The sequence below is a fragment of the Phodopus roborovskii genome, unplaced genomic scaffold (genome assembly GCF_943737965.1).
Source record: "Phodopus roborovskii unplaced genomic scaffold, PHOROB, whole genome shotgun sequence".
In the NCBI taxonomy this organism is placed as follows: Eukaryota; Metazoa; Chordata; class Mammalia; order Rodentia; family Cricetidae; genus Phodopus; species Phodopus roborovskii.
Window position 1 is genome coordinate 12077720 of NW_026126434.1, and position 26262 is coordinate 12103981.

The 26262-nt window shown below is 36.5% G+C and overlaps 1 protein-coding gene across 1 annotated transcript in view; it reads left to right on the forward strand.

The window, feature by feature from the left end:
• Ctnna3 (catenin alpha 3) overlaps nt 1-26262 on the forward strand; it is a 1153843-nt gene that overhangs the window by 756163 nt on the left and 371418 nt on the right. The gene's annotated exons all lie outside the window — the stretch shown is intronic.

The window sequence follows — 26262 nt, forward strand, 5'->3', positions numbered from 1 at the left end:
AAGTAAAATTCGATCCTTGTTAAGACAATTTTGGGAAATGTTTGTCTGTATCCAAGAAACCCATGTCGTCAGTATGTAGCATGGTACTTATGTCAATACTGAGCACAATAATTTCAGTGTTGCATACAAGGTCTTTTTATTAAATGAAACTATGATTCCAATGAATTATGAAGTGTATTGCCTGCTGTGCTTTCCAGAGCTACACTGCTGAGAATTTATGGTGTAGCATAAGGGAAAATGTATAGAGGAAGTTGATTTTGTAATTTTTGAAATTGGTCTCATGTTATATCCTAAATCCACAGATGTGATCTTAGGATGATAAAATTTTTATCTCAGGGGAAGAAAATCCTTTTTAAAAATAACAATTTACATTTAAATGAAATACAACTATTCTTATCATTCACTGTTTACCTAAGGATATATTAAAAAAGATTTTCTATCAGCCATAGAGGATTTAAAGGATTGTGCTTGTATGAGACTACTTTGCAAAACTTAGGACTTTTTTTCTTATCTTTACCATATTTCTATATGTTCATGTTAAGATTTACAACACCTAGGATTTACAATGCTAAAATTATTTAAGGTTAGATTTAATCAACATAAATTTCTGGTAATTAAGTTTCAGTGTGTGGCCAGATATACCTTAGTCAAAACCACATAGACCATAAGAGATAATTCAGATTATTAAGTATTATAGACCCTTCATTGTGAGTCACAGGAAAACTATTAATATATTTGCCTGAATGGTTTATTATTGCTATCCTCAAGTATGTAATTGAAAAAGTAATGATTCCTCTCAAGCTTTCATATTATGATACAAAAGTTGTTATATTTCCCTGAGTTAAATGAGCACATTATACATATTCATAAAATCTATTTATTCAATTAAAAATATTTATTGAGTTCTTACTCTATCAGTTCAAATGACTTGGACTCAGGAAATATGAAGACAAAGAAGGCATTTCCAACCCTAAGCAGCTCAGAGAAGATTGGTATTAAAACCAAATCCAATTTACAAAAAGGAAAAGACTGTAAATTCATACTACAAGTTCATCCAGAAGGAATATAAGAAAAGAGTATGAATATTCAGTACAATCTTCTTTTATTGCTTTAATTTTTCACCCTTGACCTCTTTCTTGGTTATCATGGAGAAGCCACTGAACTAACCCTGTTAATATCAAATATCTCTTTTGCCATCTCTCAAAGTTTCTGCCTGTAGATGACTGGGGAAGGGGACAAAAGCTATTGATGTGTCTGTAGATTCCTACCTATGTGGTGGGGTCATCTCTGGTGGATGTCTCTCATCCCTTGATAAACAAGCACATGTGGACTTATCTGAAGATTGACCACTTATTATCTAAAAAAAGCATGTCTCATTTAGTTTCAATCAGTCTACTATAGGATATGGTATCTCATTATGATGAAAAATATGTATCAGTAGTATAAAGGCAGACAATTTAGAAAAACAATTTATTTTTTATAGATCTAAAGGTTTAAGAGGACATTGAAAAATCTGAAATATATAGATGTTAAAGTCACTGAGAATTCATTATTCAAAACAGGTAAAATGTATCTAAATCTGAAATATTCATGGGTAGAGTGTTAGTAATATGTTTACTGAAAAGTAAGGAAAAAGGAAAACACCATTTAAGCTTTTATCTATGGAAATTTTAAAGATCCCCAAAAGCAATTTAGAATGATATCACAGTGTTAAAGGAGAGTTTAATGCATTTGAAACTTTAGATAAAATATACCAGTTTTATGAAATAAAATAATCATCCTTGAAATAGACTCAAAAAAATATGCTACATGGGTAGATGGCAAGTGCCCAGGAATTGAATCCATAATAGTCATATGTTAACTCTTTGGATGCTGGTTCTGGTAAAAAAAAAAGCATCAGACACAAATAAGCTATCAAAAGTAGATTTATACCAGAATAAATAAAGAATATTAATGCCATGGTATTAGAAATCAACTGTAATCTGTGCTCCATACACACTCTGAAATTAAGAAAGATAAAGAAAAACAGTCATCTTAGGGGAACCCACATGAAGGATAGAAATAATTGAATAATGCATCCCTAAAAATTATCTATTGATTTAATAATATTGGAAGAAATATAAATAATTGTCCTCAAGTATTTCTGTTTTATTTTGCTTCTGAATTTTTGAGACATTTTTCTCTGTGATGTAGGTTGGCTTAGAACTTAAAATCCTTCCAACTCAAGTGTTTTAATCAATGTCATCTTGGGAAGTTGGTAGCTTATCTTAACAACAAAAGTGAAAAAAATATGTTACTTATATAAAAACTGTGAAGATTATAATATACAAAATTTATGCATTAAATGGTGACCTCTAAAGAGCAATAATTGTGAAATGTTAACATTGAATAGTGAATGAAGGCAGGGCATCCAAATGGAAATCTGTAGAAATTTAATTTGAAGATAAACAGAAGCAAACACCTATACCTAAACACTGAGTCAAACAGGAATCCAGATGCACAGAGAGAGGACAAGACCAGGTTGCAGAAACACATATTGATAGCTGACCTGAACAAGGAGGAGCTAATGGGCCCCCAGACTGACAGCTGGGAATCCATCATGGGACTGTCTCAGACCCCCCTGAACATGGGTCTGAGCAGTCTTAGGGACCTCAGACAGTGGAACCAGGATGTATTCCTGGTGCACAAAAGGACCTTGCAGACACATCCCCCATGGAGGGATAACTGTCTTTACCTAGAGACAGGATAGAAGTCCTAGTCCCTACTTCAAATGACTTGTCAGATTTACATGAGCCCTACATGTAGAGTGGGGGTGGGTGGGAGGTAAGGGTGGTCAGGGTGCATGTGAGGGGGAGAGAGGATAAGAGGGAGGGGGAGAGGAAGGGAGGAAGTGAAGAGAGAGGGAGGAAGGGGGAGAAGGAGGGAGGCAGGGAGAGGGAGCTGGGATCGACATGTAAAATAAAAAGAATGAATTAATTAATTTAAAAAAAAGATTGATGCCCAATTAACTGCTACAAAAAACTGGAATTTTTTCCGCTATTCCATGATAGTTTTCTGAATTCATTTCACCTTGTATCCATGTTACAATTATTTAACACTTATTAATTTAAAATTTTGTATTTGAACTACTTGATCAGATAATTTATTTTAAACTTTCATATTCAAATACTTTAATAATGACTTTGGTTCAATGATAAATAAGATAAATAAAAAATTGCAACAAATTTAGAAAATCTAAATAATTAACTGGTTTTATTCTTGGGTAGTTATTATTTCATGGAAATTGTGTCCAGATGACTTACAGCAAGCAGAGAGATTTATCTGTAGAGGTGTCATCTGCAGATATCATTATAATGTGTGGTTATAATTTAATACTTTAAAACCCATAACTTAATAAATCACAAAACACCTTGGAAATACCATATAATTTATCTTTTTTTATATTTAAAATTCTTATTATAGATTGAGAAAATGGAGATTTCTATGCTTTAACTTTCTTCAATCTATTTCCTAAACAGATTGTTAATTGTCTTTTTAAAAGTTTTTTCAAATGATGTTCCATGAATCATAATGGGATAATATTAAACTAATTTAACATTAAAAACCTAATTACATTTCTACTTCTTTTTCAGCTGTCTTCATGTGTAGTTTATACTTGTTCATATGACACAGTAGGTTTTGTGTCTGATGACCTTTATATTCCATGATGTTGGGGCTACCCACTCCCAGAGCCACAAACAAAAATACACTTACATCATCCTCCAAACACCTAAGCTTGATGACAATACAGCTTACTGTCCTTTTAAACACATATTTTAGAGCCCTGGGTTGGTAATGGCCTTTTGTCATATGAGCCCACCAGTGAATATTTTCTACATCTTAGTGCCACAATTTGTCAGTATAATTACTCTTTTGCTTACATTCATAATTTTAGAATTTGATGGTTCTTCCTATAAAGTTATGCTACCTGCCAAGTAGCATCAATGGTTAATTGATTAATGGTTAATTGGTTAATGGTTAATTGATGTGAGGTATAATTCCTAGAGACAAGAAACTAAAGTGTAGATAAAATATGGAAGGGCAGAGGTTAGAAGGTTAGTCTACCAGCATTTACAATGGCCCAAATTCAAGGCCTGAATATTAGGATCATACCTTATTTTGGAGGACATGAGGGCACATAACCCTCATTTCCTGGTATTCTGGCTTAATATCTGAGGATAATATCAAAGTAAGCTAAGTTACAGTTTTTTGATACTAGATTGCTAAGTTAATCAAGTGTGTATTGAATGTGTTCATATGCTAGATTCCTGAGAGGAGGACATATATCTGACAGCAGAAGTTGGCTGTGCTAATTGTTTAGGAATAATTCAGTATCATCACAAGTGGTCTTTATAATCAGAGAATCTAACAGCCTTTTAAAATATGGATGTATGTACATGGGATGTTTTATAATGTTCTGAATAAAGATTAATCTGAGGACTAGAAAACACCCTAGAGCATGGGAGTGGCAAACATGTCCTACAAGAGGAAAAAGAATGAAAAGCATAGGTTCTTAGACCTCCTGAGTCATAGGGAGTCCCAAGGGCAGGAAATGCAGTGTTAAAGCAATTTACAGGGCTTTGCTTAGGAGAAAAGAATGAAGAGCAATTCCCAAGTTCTAGGTTTATGTTCAGTTCTAAGATTTATAACATACATTCTTCAAAATATTCTACATTTATTATTAGCTTAAAAGGATAATTGTCAGTCTACAGCCTTACTTTATGGTTCTATATTTAAGTATTTCTATGGGGAAAAGGATAGAAAATGAGGATTCCTTATACTCACAATCTCACTAATAGCAAATGTTACCCATTAATGTCTAGACTTACAACCCATTTTCTTTTTTCTTTTTCTTTTCTGGACTTAGCAGATTCTATTTATTTATTCTAATTTATTTATGTTCCTTATTTTACATATCTATCCCACTTCCCTCTCCCTCCCTTCCTCCCTCCCTCTCTCCTTCCCTCACAAGCTCCACAACCACCCTCCCATCCCATTCTCACTCCCACTCCATAGGGAGCATGATGCCTTCCAGGAGGGATCAACAAAATCCATCAAGTCATTTGGAGTTGGACAAGTCCCACCCTCCTGCTCTTGGTTAGGAGAGTATTCCTCCATGGGGAAAGTGTTCTCAAAGTCCATTTGTGCACCAGGAATACATCCTGGTTCCACTGACAGAGGTCCCTCAGACTGCTCAGGCCTTCTAACTCTAAGCCATATTAGGGATCTGAGTCCGTCCAGTGTTGGTATCCCATCTATCAGTCTCAGATCCATTAGCTCCTCCTTGTTCAGATCAGCTGTCTCTGTGGGTTTCTGTGGCCTGGTTGTGTCCTCTGTCTCCGCATCTGGATTCCAGTTTGGCTCCGTGTTTAGCTGTGGGTGTCTTCTTCTGTTTCCATCAGCTACTAGATGCTCTATGATGGTGAGTACATTAGTCATCAATCTCATTATCAGGGAACAACTTTTATGGTAACCTTTCCATTGTTGCTCAAATTGTTAGTTGGGGTCAATCTTATAGGTCTCTGAACATTTCTCTAGAGTCAGTTGTCTCTTCAACACTAAAAGGGCTCCCTCTATTATTCTCTATTATTCTCTGTCTCTGTCTCTGTCTCTGTCTCTCTCTCTCTCTCCATGGCTATTTGTACCCTGACTCAATCATCCTAATCGCACATGCTTCCCTCTCCTCCCCTTGTCTTCCTCTTAGCTTCCTCTCCACTCACTGCCACCCCACTGCCACTATGCTCAGGAGATTTTGTTCCTTTCCCCTTCTGTGAGGGACCTTGTATGAATATCTTAGGTTCTTACTTATATCCTAGTTTCTCTGGCGGTGTGAATTATAGACTGATGATCCTTTCTTTTATGTCTAAAGTCCATATATGAGTGAGTTCATACCATGTTCCTCCTTTTGTGACTAGGTTACCTCATTCAGGATGGCTTCTTCAAGTTCCATTCATTTGCCTGGGAATTTCAAGATTCCATTTTTTTTTCTACCCAGTAGTATTCCCTTGTGTAGATGTGCCACATCTTCTTCATCTATTCTTCAGTGGATGGGCATCTTGGTTGTTTCCAGGTTCTTGCTATTACAAACAATGCTGCTACGAACATAGTTAAAATAGATATCTTTGTTGCATGGATGTGGATCATTTGGGTACATGCCTAAGAGGGGGATTGTCCTGTCTGTGGTAGACTGATTCCCATTTTCCTGAGGAAACACCATACTGATCTCCAAACTGTCTATGTAAGTTTGCACTCCCACCAAGAGTGGAGGAGTGTTCCACTTTCTCAACATCCTCTCTAGCATACTTTGTCATTGGTGTTTCTAGTTTTAGCCATTCTGGCAGGAGTAAGATGGTATCTCAGAGTTGTTTTGATTTGCATTTCCCTGATAGCAAAGAATGTTTAGCACTTTCTTAAGTGTCTTTCAGCCTTTTTGATTTCCTCTATTGAGAATTCTCTCTTCAGTTCTGTACCCCATTTTTTTTTTTTATAGAGTATTTTTTATTTAATTTTATATAACAAAGTCCAATTAAATGAAAACAAACATTTATACACAATATTTGGGGGGTTGGGGGCCGTTCTTCCCAACCCCCTCCCGGCGGGGGGGGGGGGCGGGGGGGGGGGGGGGGGGGGGAGACAGACACCCCAGGGGGGGGGGGGTAGGGCGTTTTGAGCGGGGAGGGTTTTACTCTGTTTCAGGCGGTCTGGTGGATCAAACCACATTAGTCTGGAAGGAATCCCCTCCTTTCTTTTTCTGTGGAAACAAAAAAAAAAAAACTTTTCCCCCTAACTTGTTCCCCCCCTTATATTTTGGTGTAAAAGTGTTTTTTTTTTTTTTTTTTTTTTTTTTTTTATTTTTTTACATGTCAATCCCAGTTCCCTCCTCCCTCCCTCATTCCCTCCCTCCTGTCCTCCCTCTCTTCCCCGCCCCACCCCCCCCCCCCCCCGGGGGGGGGGGGGTAGGGACTAGGCTTCTCTCCCTCTCTGGCCCCCCGGGGGGTCCCAGCCTTGCCCATGGGGCACCCTGACCACCCCGGCTCCACCTCCCATACCCCCCAGACCCCAATTCCACCTACCGCGGCGCCCCCACGCCGGGTGTAGTGCGCAGTGTCATGTATGCTGTACCCCATTTTTTAAAATAATTTATTCAATTATTTTTTTATGGGCAAACCCGGGCCCCCCCCCCCCCCCCCCCCCCCCCCCCGGGCCCCCCTTTCCCCCCCCGGCCCCCTCCAGGGCCCCGGGCCCCCCCCCCCCCCCCCCCCCCCCCCCACCCCCCCATAGGGCAATGCCTTCCAGGTGGGGTCATGTAAATCTGTCAAGTCATTTGAAGTAGGGACTAGGACTTCTCTCCTTTCTCTAGGTTAAGGCAGTATCCCTCCATGGGGGATATGTCTGCAAGGTGCTTTTGTGCACCAGGTGCACCATGAATATATCCTGGTTCCACTGTCTGAGGTCCCTAAGACTACTCAGTCCTTCTAACTGAGACCCATGTTCAGGGGGTCTGAGTAAGTCCCATGCTGGATTCCCAGCTATCATCTTGGGGCCAATTAGCTCCTCCTTGTTCTGGTCAGCTATCTCTATGTGTTTCTGCAACCTGGTCTTGTTCTTTCCATCTGCATCTGGATTCTATTTCGACTCAGTGTTTAGGTATGGGTATCTGCTTCTGTTTCCAACATGCAGTAGATGAGCTCCATGATGGTGAATAAGTTAGTTGTTGATCTCACTATCAGGGAATGACATTTATGGTAGCCTTTCCATGGTTGCTCAAATTGTCCGTTGGCAGAAGTCTTATAGGTCTCTAGACCTTTCTGTAGGTTCAGTTTTCTCTTCAAACCAATAATGACTCCATCTTTTATGTTCATTCTTAATATCTCTCTCTCTCTCTCTCTCTCTCTCTCTCTCTCTCTTCTGTCTTTTATTTCTACCCTGACTCAATCTTTCTAGTTGCATGTGCTTTCCTCTCCTCCCCTTCTCTTTCTCCTATTTCTCTCTCTATTCACTGCCCCCCACACTTCACATGTGCTCTGGGGGACTTGTCCCTTCCCCCTTCTGTGAGGGACTTTATATGAATCTCTTAGAATACACCTTGTATCCTAGTTCTTCTGGTGGTGTGAATTATAGGCTGCTGATCCTTTGCTTTAGGTCTAAAATCCATAATCCCACCACAATTTTTCACTGATCTTGAAAGGATAAAAATCAACTTTTATGGAAAAACAAAAGACCCAGGATAGCCAAAATAGCCCTGTACAATAAAAGAACTTCATGAGGCATCAGCATCCCTGACTTTAAGCTCTACTACAGAGCTTAGTCCTGAAAAAAGCCTAGTATTGGCACAAAAACAGACAGGAAAACCAATGGAATCGAACTGAAAATCCTGATATAAACTGACACACCTATGATCACCTGATTACAGGAATACAATGGGACGAGGAAAGCATCTTCAACAAATATGATGTCACAATTGGATGTTGGTGTGTAGAAGACTGCAGATAGTTTCAAGTCTGTGGCCATACACAAAACTCAATTCCAAATGGATCAAAGACCTCAACATAAATCCAGCCACACTGAACCTCTTAGAAGAGAAAGTAGGAGATAACCTTGAACAAATTTGTATAGGAGACTGCTTCCTGAACATAACTCCAGGAGCACAGACACTGAAAGAAACAATTAATAAATGGGACCTCCTCAAACTGAGAAGCTTTTGTAAGGCAAAGGACACAGTTGACAAGACCACAGTTGGCAGCCCACAGACTGGGAAAAGATTTTCACCAATCCTATATCCGACAAAGGGCTGATCTCCAAAATATACAAAGAACTGAAGAAAGTAGTCACCAAAACACCAAATGACCCTATTAAAAATGGGGTACAGAACTCAAGAGAGAATTCCCAATAGAGTGCTCAACATCCTTAACTATCAGGGAAACAAAAATAAAAACAACCTGAGATAGCATCTTACTTCTGCCAGAATGGCTAAAATTAGAAACACCAATGACAACTTATGCTGGTGGGAGTGCAGACTTGTACAGCCATTTTGGAGATGAGTATGGCGATTCCTCAGGAAAATGGGAATTAGTTTACCACAGGAGCTGGCAATCCCACTCTTAGGCATCTGCCCAAATGATACACATCCATGCAACAAAGACATGTGCTCAACTAAGTTCATAGCAGCATTGTTTGTAATAGGAAAAACCTGGACACAACCTAGACACCCCTCAACTGAAGAATGCATAAAGAAGATGTGGCACATCTACACAATGGAATACTACTACTCCACAGAAAAAAATAATGGAATCTTGAAATTCGCAGGCAAGTGGATAGCACTTGAAGAAACCTTCCTGAATGAGGTAACCAGTCACAAAAGGAGGAACATGGTATGTCCTAGCTGTACCCCATTTTTAAAATAAGATTGTTTGGTGTTTGGTGACTAGTTTCTTGAATTCTTTAGATATTTTGGAGATAGCATTCTGTCAGATGTAGGGTTGGTTAAGATCTTTTCCCAATATGTGGGCTGCCATTTGGTCTTGTCCATTATGTCCTTTGCCTTACAGAAGCTTCTCAGTTTGAGGAAGTCCCATTTATTAATGGTTGATCTCAGTGTCTTTGCCCCTGGAGTTATGTTCAGGAAGCGGTATCCTATACCAATTTGTTCAAGGGTACCTCCTATTTTATCCTCTAAAAGGTTCAATATGGCTGGATTGATGTTGAGGTCTTTGATCCATTTGGACTTGAGTTTTGTGCATGGCGACAGAAATGGGTCTATCTGCAGTCTTCTACAGACACTCATCCATATAAAGTTGATTATTATCCTTTCAAGATCAGTGCATAATTGTGCTTGGATTTTGATGGGGATTGCATTGATTTGTAGATTGCTTTTGGCAAGATTGCTATTTTTACTATGTTTACCCTACCTATCAAATTGCATGGGAGATCTTTCCATTTTCTGGTATCTTCTTTAATTTCTCCCTTTAAAGACACAATGATCTTGCTATATAAGTCTATAGGTCTTTCACTTCTTTGGTGTTACCCCAATATACTTTATTTTGTTTGTGACTACTGTAAAGGGTGATGTTTCTCTGATTTCTTTCTCAGCCTCTTTGCCATATGTATATTGTAGGGCTACTGATTGTTTTGAGTTGATCTTGTATCGTGCTAGTTTCCTGAAGGTGTTCTTCACCTGTAGGAGTTCTCTGGTAGAACTTTTCTGGTCGCTTACATAAACTATCCTATCATCTACAAATACTGACAGTTTGACTTCTTCCTTTCCAATTTGTATCCTCTTGATCTTCTTTTGTTTCTTACTGCTCTAATTAAAACTTCAAATACAATATTGAAGAGATATGGAGAGAGTTGGCAGCCTTGTCTTGTTCCTGATTTTAGAAGAATCACCTTAAGCATCTGTTCAGTTTGATGTTGGCTGTTGTTTTACTGTATATTGCATTTATTATGTTTAGATAAGTTCTTTGTCATCCCTGATCTCTCCAAGACCTTTATAATGAAAAGGGGTTGAATTTTGATCTCTCCAAGACCTTTATAATGAAAAGGGGTTGAATTTTGTCAAAGGTTTTTCAGCATTTAGTGATATGATCATGTGGTTTTTCTTTTTCAGTTTGTTTATATGGTAGATCACATTGATGGATGTGTTCATGGCGCATGATTTCTCTGTTCTTGGATTTAGTCTGCCAGTATTTTTTTTGAGTATTTTTTGCTTCAATGTTCATGAGGGATATTGGTCTGTAGATCTCTTTCTTATTTGTTCTTTGTGTGGCTTGGGGACCAAGGTGATTGTGGCATAATAAAAAGAGTTTGGTAATGATACTTCTGTTTCTATTGTGTGGAAAAATGTGAGGAGTATTGGTATTAGCCTTTCCTTGAATTTGTGGTAGAATTCTGCCCTGAAGCCATCTGGCCCTGGGTTTTCTTTGGTTGGAAGGCTTTTGATGACTGCTTCTATTTCATTAGGGGTTATAGGTCTATTTAAGTTGTTTGCCTCTTCTTGATTTAATTTTGGTAAGTGATAGTTATCCAGAAATTTGTTCATTTCCTTTGAACTTCAAATTGTGTGGAGTATAGGTTTTCGAAGTATGGCCTAAAAATTATCTTGATTTCCTCAGTGTCTGTTGTTATGTCCCCCTTTTCATTTCCAATTTGGTTTATTTGATGTTCTCTCTCTGCTTTTTGGTTAGTTTGTATAATGGTAATTTTCTTGAAATACCAACTATTTGTTATATTTATTTTTATATTGTTTTCCTGTATTCTACTTTATTGAATTCAGCCCTCAAATTGATAATGTCCTGGCTTCTACTCTTCTGTGGTGAGTTTGCTTCTTTTTGTTTTAAGGCTTTCACTTGTGCTGTTAATTTTCTAATGTCACTATGCTCCATTTTCTTCATATGGGCACTTAGTGCAATGAACTTTTCTCATAGCACTACTTTTGAAGTATTCCATTAGTTTGGGTATGTTGTGTCTTCATTATCATTGAATTATAGGAAGTCTTTCTGTTCTTTCTTTATTCCATCTTTGACCCAGGTATGGTGCAATTGCACATTGTTCAGTTTCTGTGATTTTGTAAGGTTTCTGCGATTCAAGTTGTTTTTTAATTCCAATTTTAAAGCATGGTGGTCAGATAAGATACAGGGGACTATTCCAATTGTTTCGTATTAGTTGAGGTTTGTTGTGTTGCCTAGTATGTAGTTGACTTTAGAGAAGGTGCCATGTGGAGCAGAGAAGAAGGTATATTCTTTTGAGTTTGGATGTAATATTCTATAGATGTCTGTTAAACCTAATTGTAACATAACTTCTATTAGTTCCTTTCTTCCTTTGTTAAATTTTTTTTGGTGGTCCTATCTAGTGGTAAAAGTAGGATGTTGAATTGTTCTACTATGTGTGTCTGAGGTTTTATGTGAGCTTTGAATTTTAGTAGGGTTTCTTTTATGAATGTGGTCACCTTTGTATTTGGGGCATAGATGTTCAGAATTGAGACTTTGTGCTAATGGATTTCTCATGTGATGAATTTGAAATTACTTTCTTCATCTCTTTTGATTCATTTTGGTCTAAAGTCTAATGTATTAGATATCAGTATAGACACACCTGCTTCCTTCTTGGGTCCATTTGATTGGAAAATCTTTTCCCAACCCTTTACCCTGAGGGAATGTCTGTCTTTGAAGCTTAGATGTGTTTCTTGTAGCAGCATAAGCATGGATCTGTCTTTGTGTCCATTATGGTAGCCTGTGTCTTTTTATAGGTGAGTTAAGACCATTAATGTTGAGGGAAACTAAAGAACATTGATTGTTAATTTTTGTTTGTTTTATATTTGTTGTTTTTTTTATGTTATTGTGAATGTATTTACCCTGCTTTATCCTTTGGGTTCTGGTGAAAATGGGATTATCTATTGTGTATGTGTTTGTGAGTGTAGTTAACATCCTTGGGTTGGAGTTCCTTCCAGAACTTTCTGTAGGGCTGAATTTGTAGATATGTATTGTGATAATCTGGCTTTGTCACTGAATATCTTGTTTTCTTCATCTATAATGATTGAGAGTTTTTCTGGATATAGTAGGCTGGACTCTTAGTACTTATAGAACATCACTTGAAGACCTAGCCTTAAGAATGTCCATGGAGAAATCAGGTGTAATTTTGATAGGTCTGCCTTTATATGTTACCTGGCCTTTTTCTTTTGCTGCTCTTAATACTCTCTCTTTAATCTGTATGTTAGGTGCTTTGATTATAATGTGTCAAGGGTTATTTTTGCTTTGGTCCAGACTATTTGGTGTTTGGTATGCTTCTTGTACTTTCATGGGCATGTTCTCCCTTAGATTCAGAAAGTTTTCTTCAATGAGTTAGTTGAATATGCTTTCTGCATCTTTGAGCTGGGCTTCTTCACCTTCTTCTATGCCTATTAGTCTTAGGTTTGGCCTTTTCATGGTATCCCATATTTCCTGGATATTTTGTGTGTTGGACATAAGATTTTCTTTGGTTGATGTATCTATTTCCTCTAGTTTATCTACAGCTCCTGAGATTTTTCTCTTCTGTCTTTTGTATTCTGTTGTTCATGCTTTATCTGTAGTTCCTGATTAGTTACCCAGTTTTTCTATTTCCATCATTCCCTCAGTTTGTGTTTTCTTTATTGTCTCTACTTCAGTTTTCAAGTCTTGAACTGTTTGAGTTGTTTTCTTCATCTGTCGGATTGTTTTTTCTTGGCTTTCCTTATTTTCTTTAAGAGATTTGTTCATTTCTTACAATTTTTTGTTTTTTCTTCCATTTATTTAAGGGATTTTCTCATTTCATCTCTGAGAGCCTCTATCATTTTTATAAAGTTATTTCTTAAGTTGTTCTCTTCTGCTTCATCTGCTTTGGTGTGTATGGTTGGTGTAGAGTCCCTAGATTCTGGTGCTGTCATGCTTGTCTTTCTATTGTTAGGTGTTTTCTTATATTGCTGTCTTCCTATCGCTTCTTCCAGTGGCTGCAGGTGGGGTCTCTCTATCTCTATGCTACTCTCCCAGTGGGAGTAGGTTGGTCAGTAGTGCTATGTCTGTAGTTCTGGATGTCCACGCTCTCTGGGAGCTCTCTCCTCTGGCAGGGGTCTGGCAAAGTGGTCAAAGATCAGGCAGATGGGGACTAAGGATGGTTCCATGTGGATCTACTAAATATTTTCAATTTAAATTATAGGAATCAAACTAATAATAAACTCCATCCTATTAGACTGTCTCAGTGTTGTTTGGAAATATATATTAGTGGTCTAATTTTCTCTCCTACTTTTCCCACAATAACTTAACAGACAAATTCTCTGGGTTTAGTCCCAGTCCATTTTTAATCAGGTTCAGAAACTATGTGGGAATTTATATAGAAAAGGATGAGATGAAGCAAGGTTTAAATTTAGAAGCTGTGCTACTTGAACCAAGAATATGAAGCAAAGTTAAGGCAAGGTAAATAATCAAGCTGAAAAATTTCTAGTTGATATCTTCTTATTACTCTGAGTTCTCATTTGAAGACATAATCATTAGGCATTCTTCTGTGGGATTGGTAACTGTTTGGCACATAAAGTACATCCACAATACTCAGAAGATACCAATGGAAGTAGATTTCATTGTATATTAATTATGCTGATAGAATACTATCAGTAATCCCATAATTTTATTCTATAAATTTGCACCCTTAATTAAAAATTAATATATATTACATTACTGGTGAGAAACATGGCTCATGAGTTAACAGCTCTTGAGACCCTTCTGGAGGATTCTAGTTTGCTTCCCAGCACCAACTTTGAGCAGCTGACAACTATATATAACTCCAATTCAAGGGTGTCTGAAATCATCCTAGCCTTCACAGGCATGCACACATGTAGTATAAATTCATACACAGAGACAGTAATTATTATTGTATATGCATATATCTCATCAAATGTAGGGCTCAGGCGTCAGTCAACCAAGTGTGGTTTGTGCATTTTAGTCTGTTCATATAGAGACTTGGAGAACTCCCCAATTAAAGTTTTTCTTTATTCCAACTTGTGAGTTATACCTTCATTTTCAGCTATGCTACTATAGACTATTCTTTTAAAATGTTTAATGATTTCATTAGCTATATGAATATCACTCATTGATATTTTAGATTGCATTTCCTTAATTCAAAGGTTAAATTTGCAAGGCCATTTTCACTAAACTGCAAGAGTATTTTTGAATGATTAAATGGGGAGATGGAGGACTATTTATAAATGATAAAGGTTTTTATGGCAGACCCAGCTATGCTTGGTAGCTTGAGGCAAATGAGATTTGGAGGTTGAAAGAAGGCACACTAGAAAGCTATGTAATGATGGAGAGATATGGATGAAAATAGCTTTCTACTTTCAGGGAATTACTCGAGTGACTCTGATTGAGAACATTTTAATGATCAGCCATCATTTTATGACTAGAATATGGCTGTGTCCCATCAGGCAACATCTAGGATTGGATGAACTCTACCTTTACATTTGGAGAGAAAGGGCTACCATTTGAAAAAGAAATACTGTGTCAAATAAAGATTTTAAAAGCATTTTGAAACAGTTAGAGCCAATGTCTGAATGACTAATGAATGGAAACATATATTTACCTGAGAATTGCTAGTGGGATTTCATAGCTTCAACAAATATGAACATATTTTATACTGCAGCTATCTAAAGAGGTAAGAGGAAAAAAGAGATATCTAGTATTCAAATTAATGTATAAAGCATCAGGGTCCAAAGCCATTCTTGTATTGTTCTTATAATCATGAGTAAGGGTAGCAGGTACTGTGTATAGAAGCTGGCTATTCACTTGATAAATGCACAGGCTGCTATAAAGTGGAGTGGCTAAGTCACCATAAGTGCCCTGAAATATGATGTTTAAATGTGTTTGGGGTAAAATCAGGAGTTCATAATAAGAATGATGAATTGACTGAAATTTTCCATCCTGCTTTTATTCTTTAAGTATAGTTGTTTCAGTCTCCAGGACACTTAGAAAGCATGTCCCTAAAATAAAACTTTCTGTCAAGCAATTGAGTGTTTTCCACTATTGCATAAATCTACTCACTGGTGTTTGATGTTCTTGGAAAGTAGAATGGTAGGAGTTATTACTATCAGAGGCACCTTCTAAAGAGAAAATTCACAGTCATTTAATAAGACAAAGCCAAGTTTAATGAGTTCTAGATCAGTAATGTTATTAGGAGCCACTTGCCTAGAAACCTATTTGAAATTTAAGAAAAAAAAGCAATACATTAAAATGATGATCTCTGATTATTTTTCCAAGTAGTCATGAAAAATGTGTCTGTGTGGCAATTCATATTGGCATACTTATAGTACAGTAGCAGTACCAAAAAGACTTTGAACCATCCTGTATCAGATACCCTAGGCTCAGCTGTCTTGTTTATTGACTACTTGGAATAGGCATCTGGGTTATCGTTAATCTGTTATTTTGATTAGATGGTGAATACTACTAGTGATTGTTTATTTGTGCTCCCTAGAGGATTGGAGAAGATAACAAAGTGTGCAGGGCATGGTATTTTGTGTATACAGGTGATCAAAATTAGCTTACAATCTTAGGTACAAGAGTCTGTTCATCAGAAAATTTCATCTCTAAAACTAAAATCTTGATACTCAAGCTTCACATAAATTTTGAAAAATCTTTCCCATAATGTTGAAAGTTCTGGCAACCAGATAGCTTTGCAGTGAATATATTGCATAAATAATCAACGAGAAATAATCTCTCACAATATTTTCCACTTTGTTTTCGTTCTTTGTGATGGTGAACCAGAGCTTCAAAACCAATGGACAGGGTAAAGAGCATCCATAGTTGTATCATCACATACTGTGTTATCATTTCCTGCCTTTCCAAATGCTGTTCCTCCAAACAGGGAGTGGCACTTCTTTGGGAATCAGGAGAATAGATGTAATTGGAAAAAAACTTCCCCAGAATTCTCTTCATATGTCCTGAGATTTTCTAGTTAAAATATAAATGATCAAAATTGACAATTTATATAAATTAAAATATAACTCACCTGAGTCACCCATGGATGTGCAAGTAGCATCATCATTAATATATGACTAATATTCACCACATGCAACATATTTATTGAAAGTGTGGTATCAATCATCAGGGATCACATGGTAATTATCTTTTCATAAAAGCCTTAATTCATATTATACAAACTTAAAAAATTCTGCATTTTTGCTTGATATTCTTTGATGAGAAATAAAATTTTGATAATTTCAGGCCCAAAATTTTTGTGAATATTATGTGCAATAGCAAAGTTCCAGGATGGAATGTGGAGTCATGCACTAGAATTTACTATTGACTATCTTAGCATTGTCTTTACATGTGGTTTATAGTACTTCTCACCTCTTTATAAATTTCCTCTATTTCAGTGATCAGTTTCATTCTAAACATATTGATAATTGACTTAGCTGGAAGATATGAACTACCAGATGCAGGAAAAGAACTCAGAGTCCACAGATCCCACTGATTCATAGTGCCAAGATAATGGCAGACAGTTTTAACTGATACTTGACTAGTGTAATTGATACAAACAGAAAAAGGAAAAAAAAAGTGATTTTTTTTTTTTGCTACATTCTCAATTGCGTGTAGAAAGCCAGGGTAATTCTAGTCATATAAATTGCTATTTTATATCTAACCTGAAGCAACTGGGTAGACTACTAACCCTAAATACTGACAATGTAATGAAGACCACACAGGCCAGTGAAAGTTGTTATTTGCAGTTCAACAAACATGATTGGGGAAGGGAATAAAATGGAAAAGGCAACAAAATGAAAATTAAAGGAAAACAAAATCAGACTAGATGTTGTAAATCTGTTTTTCATGCAGAGATGCCTCAATTCAAGGAATGGCCTTCCAGGCAAGGTTGTTGGGGTAATAACACTGAATTTGTTCAAGTTGGTTTGATTAGATGGTCTGAGAATGGAGTTTTACAACTAAAACAAGAATAAACTACATAGGTTAACTGTGCTCTTTGCATTTTAAAAGGAAAAAAGTTTAAAAGATCTTGAATAAAGATACAGATAGTACATTGTTTTGTCTGAACACACAGACACACACACTCAAAAGCCCACACAAAGTTTTGTTTTACAATTTTAATAACAGTTTTAACTACTTAATCCTCATTCTAACAGTAGATTTCTGTTTGCTTACTTGCTTGTTTGTTTTTAAATTAGTTTGCCCACGGCCCCTGTGTGTGTGTGTGTGTGTGTGTGTGTGTGTGTGCATGACTGCACTCCTGCACATATGTACAGTCTCCCATAGAGACCAGAAGTAGGCACCAGATTCCCTGGAGCTGGAGTTATCTATGGTTGAGCTTCCTAATGCAGATGTTGGGAACCAAACTTGGGCCTCTACAACAGCAGGACATGCTATTCACTACTGAACAATCTCTCCAGCTCCTAGCAGCAGGTCTTGGGCTCTTAGTTGCTTTTTTTCCTGGTTTTATTAAGTGAGTCTATTAGAGTAATTCCACTAGACTCCTGGCCTATAGTACTATCTATGGGAACATTTGTAGAATGTGACTTGAGCAAACTTCCTCTTGATTGCAATGTCATGGCCAGCTTATCCTTATCCTAGGAAAATCACAGCAGCTATATGTGTGGCTGCTATTTAAGACAATAGTCACTTTCAAAGTTTCTGATTCATAAAAATATTCTTAAGCATAGAATTCAGAAATGATAAAATTAAATTAACTTTCTAGTACTAAAATAAGAAGATGTACACATTTTATGCCTCTTTTATCTTAGATCTTCTCTACATTGAACTAAAATATCTGCATATGATGCCATGACTCACATTTTGGAAGTTGTGAAAATTAATAAAATTACTTAAAATTAGTAAAGACATAGACAATAAAAAAACCATTAATAAATTTTCTATAAAACAGTAGTTATAAATTTGAAGTATAACAAAACTCTGAGTTTAAAAGAATAGAAAGCTCATTTTTATCAATGCTGGGTATTAAACTCAGGGCCATGGCCATATGAGCCTAATGCTCTGTTAATACCAATCAGGCAACACAGTTCTTATCACATTTTCAGAATTTTGCTTTTTCCTGAGATTTGTTCTATGCCACAAATTTCTAAAATGTCATTTAAAATAATTGCCATATCTGTGCTTAAAAGAAGTCTTAATAGGACCCTAAAGTTGTCCTGTATTTTGAACCAAGAAATAACAGCCAAATGAAGACAGTTTTTCCCAAGAATATCCAAGAACTGAAGCATTCAGTATCCTATCCAGTTGCAAATACTGAATGGCTTTGCTCTGTTCTATTTATTTATTGTGGAAAAGGCACCAGAATACTAGAACACTGATGACTACTGTCCTGCTGATAGTCCTGATGTTCAAGATGGTAAAATCCTCAGAGCTACTGTTTGTCTGTTTTTACATTCAGTGTTTTGTTACTAGATGGTAATAGATTCTGTGTCTGTAGGAAATAAGACAATTAACATGAACTCAGTATGGATTGAGAATGGCTGAGATCTGTTTGACTATTTTCTCCTGTTGGTGTTGTAAATATAAGAGTAGCAGAAAGTGCAGTAACCAGCATTTTGATCTCACCCAAGAAATGCTCAGAAGCAAGAGTGTTAATATTCTTTGTTTATTTATTCTTCTGCAGTCAGTTTCTAATCTTGGTGACATTTCTAGAATGCAATATTGATGTTCCCTCCACTGCAATGGCTCCACATAGATTCAGCATGTTCATGTTAGGAAAACTCTATCTTTTATGGGCTTTGAAGAATAAAGATTAACCTCCTAAACAAGAATGAATTATGTCTGATGCCCAATTATTGTGGTGTAAAAGCTTGCATTATTTACAATTACATATTACAATAGTATAATAACCATTTGTAAATTTTATGTGAAATTTCAAAAATAGTTTGATCATGTAGTTTCCTTTTCCCACCACACATGTAGAATACCTGAACAAGATGACCATAGAATCGTATTGCCAAATCCCATGAGACTGATGAACAAAACTCTATTCAGAGTTAAAATTCAATACTAAAACTTTATTAAAATTGTGAAGTTATTTGTGCAAAACTGTTTTCTAACTGCAAATTAAATATAACAGACCTATATCTCACAACTATTATAATATGCTTACATATTATACTATTTGATAATTATAATGTGCAGAGTCACATACTTATAATCCCAGTACTCAGGACACCATATTGGGGAAATACTGGGTTCAAGATCAGCCTAGGCTGTATAAACAGCAAATGAAATAATGGATACATTTTCCAACAGGCCTGGAAAAGAATAAGTCTCAAAATGTTTAACCAACTTGATATTGTAGAAATATGTGGAAGCTGTAAAGGTGAGGAAAATAGTGGCAAACATTTTCTTATAGTTCTTGAAAAGTGGAAAGGTGTTCAATTTTCTATGTTGTTACCAGTGCACATTTTCAGGCAATGTGTACTATTAGATATAAACACATAAATATTTTGGTTTTCTTGCAGTCTTTAAAGCTAAATGCAGTCTAATGTGGACATTACACTAAATATACACAAAGTCTTCATCTTCAAATTCAGTCTCTAATATTATTTTGTGATTAATATTGGGGAAGGCATATGAATGCTATGGCACATTATAGAGGTCAGAGGACAATCTTGGGACTGTAAATTTGGTTCTTTTCTTTCACCTTTATGTGTGTTCTGGGAATGGAATCTAGGACATTAGGCTTGCATGGCAAACCTCTTTATAGACCAAGCCATGGCTCTGGCCCCATTCTTATTGATGAAACAATATTGATGCAATCTATATTTGTCACATGCTGAAATTATGCATTTTATGTCAGGGTTTACTCTATGTTTTACACTCTATGGGTTTGGCAAGTAAATGTTGACAGTGTGCCCACCATTAGAATATCATACAGATGGTTTTACTACTTTGAAAATCTCCAGTGCTTAACTTATGTGTTCCACCAGGTATTAGGCCCTGGTCATTCAGTGTCTGTATAGCTTTTTCTTTGCCTTACACCTTAGAGTTGTAATCATACAACATGTTCCCTTACCATATGAAATTAGTAAGTGCATTGAATTAAAGTTTCTCCCATGATAATTCATTTAATATTTTTTTTCTTGTAAATTCCATTACCTGCTTGTTCCAGGTTGGTGTTTCATATACTAGAGAGCATCTTTGCTAACTCCATATCATGACAATTATAATATGCCAAAGCCAGTGTAGTGTGTATTTAGGTTTACAACTTACTTGTCAAATAATAATAAGTATAATTATTATATCATACTTTATATTGTACTATACTGAGTCTTGGGAAGCATTGGCAAACTCTTTGCAGTGGTTGCCAGAAACTGTGTTTGTTCCAAGGGGGAGGGAAAGTTCCTGTTGCTTCACCTCCTGTCCAGCATTCATTGTCCCCAGTGTTATGAATTTCAATGTTTTAATAAGAATGTGTAGTATGTTCAATTGTGATTACTCGAGGAGTGATGTTTGAGAATATTTACATTTGCTTATTTGAGGCACGTTTATAATCTCAGATTAGATTATAATTAGGTCATTTCATTTCATTAATTTAGGGTTTTGTTGATGATTACTGAATGTTAAGCATTTTTTGGAGGTTAAAGACATGGCTCAGTGGTTAAGAACACTGTCTGTCCTAGGACTAGGGTTATACTCCCAGCACTCACAGGAGAGAACACAGGAGCTTTTACTCATGTTTCAGGGGATCTGGTGAACTCTTGTGGCCTCTGTGGTCAGCTGCAGGGATGTTGTGCACATTTATATCCTATTACAGGACACTAATTCACATAAAACACATTTGCTTAAAAAAAAAATCCAAACAATTATTTGTAAAATGGTGGCACCAGTCTTTCCTCTTACATGAATCATGTAAATATATTTTGGTCTGTTCTTTTTGCCTTAACAGTTCCTTGCCAGAACAGAAAATTATTATCTTCTTGAAGCTCAACTTACTGTAAACCCTTTCTTCCCCTAATTTGCTTTTGGTAGAGCTTGTTTAAAACAGCAATAGTTAGGAACAAGACTAGACCTATAAACATGCATCATCCTCAAAGTAGTACTTCCATAAGTCTTTCAGAGCCATTAATTATTGTGATTTAATTCTATCTAAAAAGGAATTTTGACTATCATTAAATAGAGAGAAATAACAATCATCTCATACATAGCTGCATTCATTTGCTTTTTCATTTTGATTTTTGTGAGAAAGAGAAAAAACTTGCTATATTTTGGTTATTATTTCTGTCTCTGTCTCTGTGATGAGTTTTAAATGAACAGATGGAGATGCAGGTATATAAAGATGAAAATCATCTAGTTGTAATTAAACTAGTTTCACTCTCTAAACTCACATATACCAAGAAAACTGAGCTCACCTTAAGCTTTCCAGTTTAGTAATGCCATTTTATTTTGCTTTTGAAATCAGAAAACCAAGAAGCAACAGTATCCATTCTTGCTTTTCCCCTCAGAATTATTATTATTATTATTATTATTATTATTACTTTTTTATCATTATTATCATCATCATATTTTAAAGACTGGGGTATCAGGTGTGGTTACTGTAGGATGCTGTATTCTTTCTCAGTTGGTGATGTACAGTTCAACTTCATTTCCCTTCAGGCTTTGCCACATTTTTAGTCAGAGCTCAGACTTTTTCATGAGGGAAAAATGCTTATGTTTCAGCACAGTCTCATTTTAGCAAATAAAATATGCATACAGTTTCAATGTATTGTATGGATTGTTGATTTATAAGATTGTATTTTGGAGTCCAGATAATGACAAACTAACTTATTTCTATTGTACTTTTTTCTCCTACATTCCTTGAAGCAGTGAAGTTGACCTTTACATTCTGGCTTTTATTAGAGAAAACTAAATCAGTAAGAAAAAATAATATGGACATTTCTGTAAATGCCATTTGAAATCTCATTGCATGCACTTGCCGCAGTGATAGAAGGGGGAGTTAGCCAGAGAAACTGTCAGCAGACGAAGTGTTTCTTAGTGACAGATCCATTTAGCCCCATTTCTGGTTCTACTCAGCAAAACAGAAATCACCCTTTGCATTCTAGGATGACCATAACTAATCAATGGGAGTTGCCCATAGTTCATCAATTTTCTAGTCTTGAAATATTGTGTTGGTGCCCACATCAGAGAGCCAGCTATCTTACCAAAGGCCAGTGGCCAGCTACTCTGGAGTCTCAGACCATCTTCCTTCTATGTCAGCCTTTCAAAGCACAGTACTCTAAATTCTTGGTCTGTACCAACAAGCTTGGTATCCTTTAAATATCATTTTTACTTCAGTCCTATAATGGCTCCCTCTTTTATGCTCTCTGTCTTTCTCTCTCTCTCTCTCTCTCTCTCTCTCTCTCTCTCTCTCTCTCTCTCTCTCTCTTTCTCCTGTCTCCTATTCCTCACCTGACTCAAATTTCCTAGTCCCAAGTGCTTTCCTCTTCTCCCATTTTCTTTCTCCTAGTTCCCTCTCCACTCACTGCCCATCTCCACTCCCCATGTGCTCTGGAGAACTTGTCCCTTCCCGCTTCTGTGAGGGACCTTATATGAATCTCTTAGAATCCACCTTGTATCCTAGTTCCTCTGGCGGTGTGAATTATAGGCTGGTGATCCTTTGCTCAGGGTCTAAAATCTGTACATGGATGAGTACATACCATGTTCCTCTTTTTGTGACTGGGTTACTTCATTCAGGAAGGTTTTTCAAGTTCCATCCATTTGCCTGCGAGTTTCAAGATTCCATTGTTTTTTTCCACAGAGCGGTATTCCATTGTGTAGATGTGCCACGTTATAGGATTGAAGAGAAAACTGAACCTAAAGAAATGTTCAGAGACCTATAAGACTGACTCTCACTAACAATTTGAGCAACAGTGGAAAGGCTACCATAAATGCCCTTCCCTGAAAATGAGATCAATGATTAACTTATCCACCATCATGGAGCCCTAAACACTGAGCCAAACTAGAATCCAGATCCAGAGAGGGAGGACAAGACCACACTGCAGAAACACAAAGAGACAGCAGACCTGAACAAGGAGGAGCTTACGGGCCCCCAGAGTGATAGCTGGGAATTCAGCATGGGACTGACTCAGACCCCCTGAACATGGGTCTCAGCTAGAAGGTCTGAGCAGTCTAAGGGACCACAGACCATGGAACCAGGATGTTCTCATGGTGCACAAAAGTACCTTGAGGGCACATCCCTCATGGAGGGATACTGCCTTAATCTAGAGACAGGAGAGAAGTCCTAGTCCCTACTTCAGATGACTTGTCAGATTTAGATGACCCCTCCTGGATGGCATCACCCTACATGTGGGGGGGGATGGGAAGGGAGGGTGGTCTGGATACATGTGAGGGGAGAAGAGAGGGAAAGAGGGAGTGAGGAAGGGGGTAATGGAGGGAGGCAGAGAGAACTGGGATCGATATGTGAAATAAAAAAAATAAATTAAAAAAATAGCATTCTTAAATTATCTAACTCCTGAGACCAGATGAATCTGAAAAAGCTGAAGGAGATACAGAACTCTAAGCAATTTTGCAATATATAATGGAAACACCCATTGCATCACTAAGGTATTCAGAAATAGACTACTAAGAATTTAATATGTTATATTTGATTTTTAAAAGCTCCTAGATATTTACTGGCTTTACAGTTGGCATAAAATATTAAGTTATTCGCAAAGACTTTTTAACCTCATAAGATTTCCTGATGACACAAGATTTTTTTTTAAGAAATCATCTTAATATCTTGATATTATATGTATGTGGAAGGTACACATTATTTTTATTTTTTATAATTTTACATTTGAAATTTATACTAATAATGTTTCTACAATTGTGAAGATTTCAAGATAATGGGAAGATGCCACATTAATGGAAAAGTTACAAACACATTTTACACGATTTTTATATGTAACTCTGAAGGTTATCCACATTCAACATCTTTGGGATGACAGCCTCAGGCTAATTCTAGTTATATGCTTCTTGTCTTTTATTACACTTACATTCTTATATTTTTATAGTGTCTATGGTCATATGGAACTTTATATATGAACATACATCTATAATTCTTCAATATAACATCATGGCTTTATTAAAGTACAAAAAAATAGTCATAAGCCATCTGTAAATCCAAACGAAGGAGAGACAAAACACACTGACCTGATTTGATTCCCTAATTTAACTAATGCTGTGACTGCCACACACATCAGTATTCCATTGAAGAGATGACCAGCTAACTCATTGACCTATGTATAATTTGTCTTCTTACTCCAAACCGAACTCAGTAGGAAAGATAATTTGTGCTGGGCATAATTTTCTCTTAATTAAATGAATTTCAGAGTGTATTAGATAATTAATCTTCAGAGAATGAACATTGTTCTTCCTTAGTTTTAATATACTTTCTATACTGAGCAAAGCTATCAATGCAATCTAAATTTGAGATCACCTACTAAACAGAGATGAAGCACTCATTTTGTGCATGCATTGTGGTTTAACATACATTATGAACGTACCTGAAAATGATAGTTTTTAAATGCATCATTAAAATTCCCTCATGGACTTTCAAAAGTGTAATTGTTGTGCTTTCAATTAAACTTTTATTCTATTACATAGGAGATATGATGATAATCTTTGCACTTGTTTCCTGCTGAACCATCTCTGTGGTCACTGTGTGTCTTATGATGTATGCTGAAGCAAAAGAATGGAGAATTCAGGGCCCACCCATGGCTGAATGAGTTAGACCCTATTTCAAAGACAAAAAAAGTTCAACAACAAAAACTAAAACAAGTAACCAAATAATCATTGTTTATATTTGCTGAGATTACACATTATTTCCTTATATTATCACCTTACTTTTATTTGAGAATATTAATAATTTTATAGACAAAGTTGTTTTCTGATCGTAATTAAATAACCCCTGTTCTTTTTTGACATTCTAATGCTGTCAGATTAGGCAATTTTCTATCCCTCCCTCCCTCTCTCCTTCCCTCCCTCTCTCTTTCTCCCTCCCTCTTCTCTCTCATTTCTAACCCCCCTCTCCTTCTCTTTCTCTCTCTGTCTCTCTGTGTCTCTCTCTCTCTCTCTCTCTCTCTCTCTCTCTCTCTCTCTGTTCACAGATTTGAGAGACTGTTGCTTTACAAAACAGATTTTAGTTTGGGGAGATGAAGAGATGGAACAGTATTTTAAGAATGTTTGCTTTGTTTTCAGAATTCCCAACATCCTCCTCAGGTGGCTTTCACCAGTATCTAACTCCAGAGAATCAGTGCCCTTTTCTGACCTCTGAGGGGTGCCTGAATGCACATATATGTACCACCCATCCCCATATACACAAATAATAAACATTTAAAAACATTATAGACTTCATATTTTGTTATCTGCTGGCCAAATAAAACACCATATTTTTACTCTTCAATATAGTTATCAAAGATGGTAGCTTGAAATTTGTGCTTTTATATAGTATTCTCTTATGCAGAACTAAACGTTCTACAATTATATGTTCTTTTTCTATTTTACTGTAAAACACCTCCAATTTGTACTTGTCCCTCAAATATCAAACATATTCTACTGGCTCTAGCACTTAAAATAACACATGGTTGATACAGTGTTCTGTCTTTTATCCCCCTTAGTGCTTTAATGTTTTTATAGTACAGCTTTTAATGCTCTGTGTAAGGCTAGCTTGTCTTTAACTCCCATTCTTCTTGGCTCAGCCTCCCAAGTCCTGGGATTTTAGGTGTGTATTCCCATGTCAAGC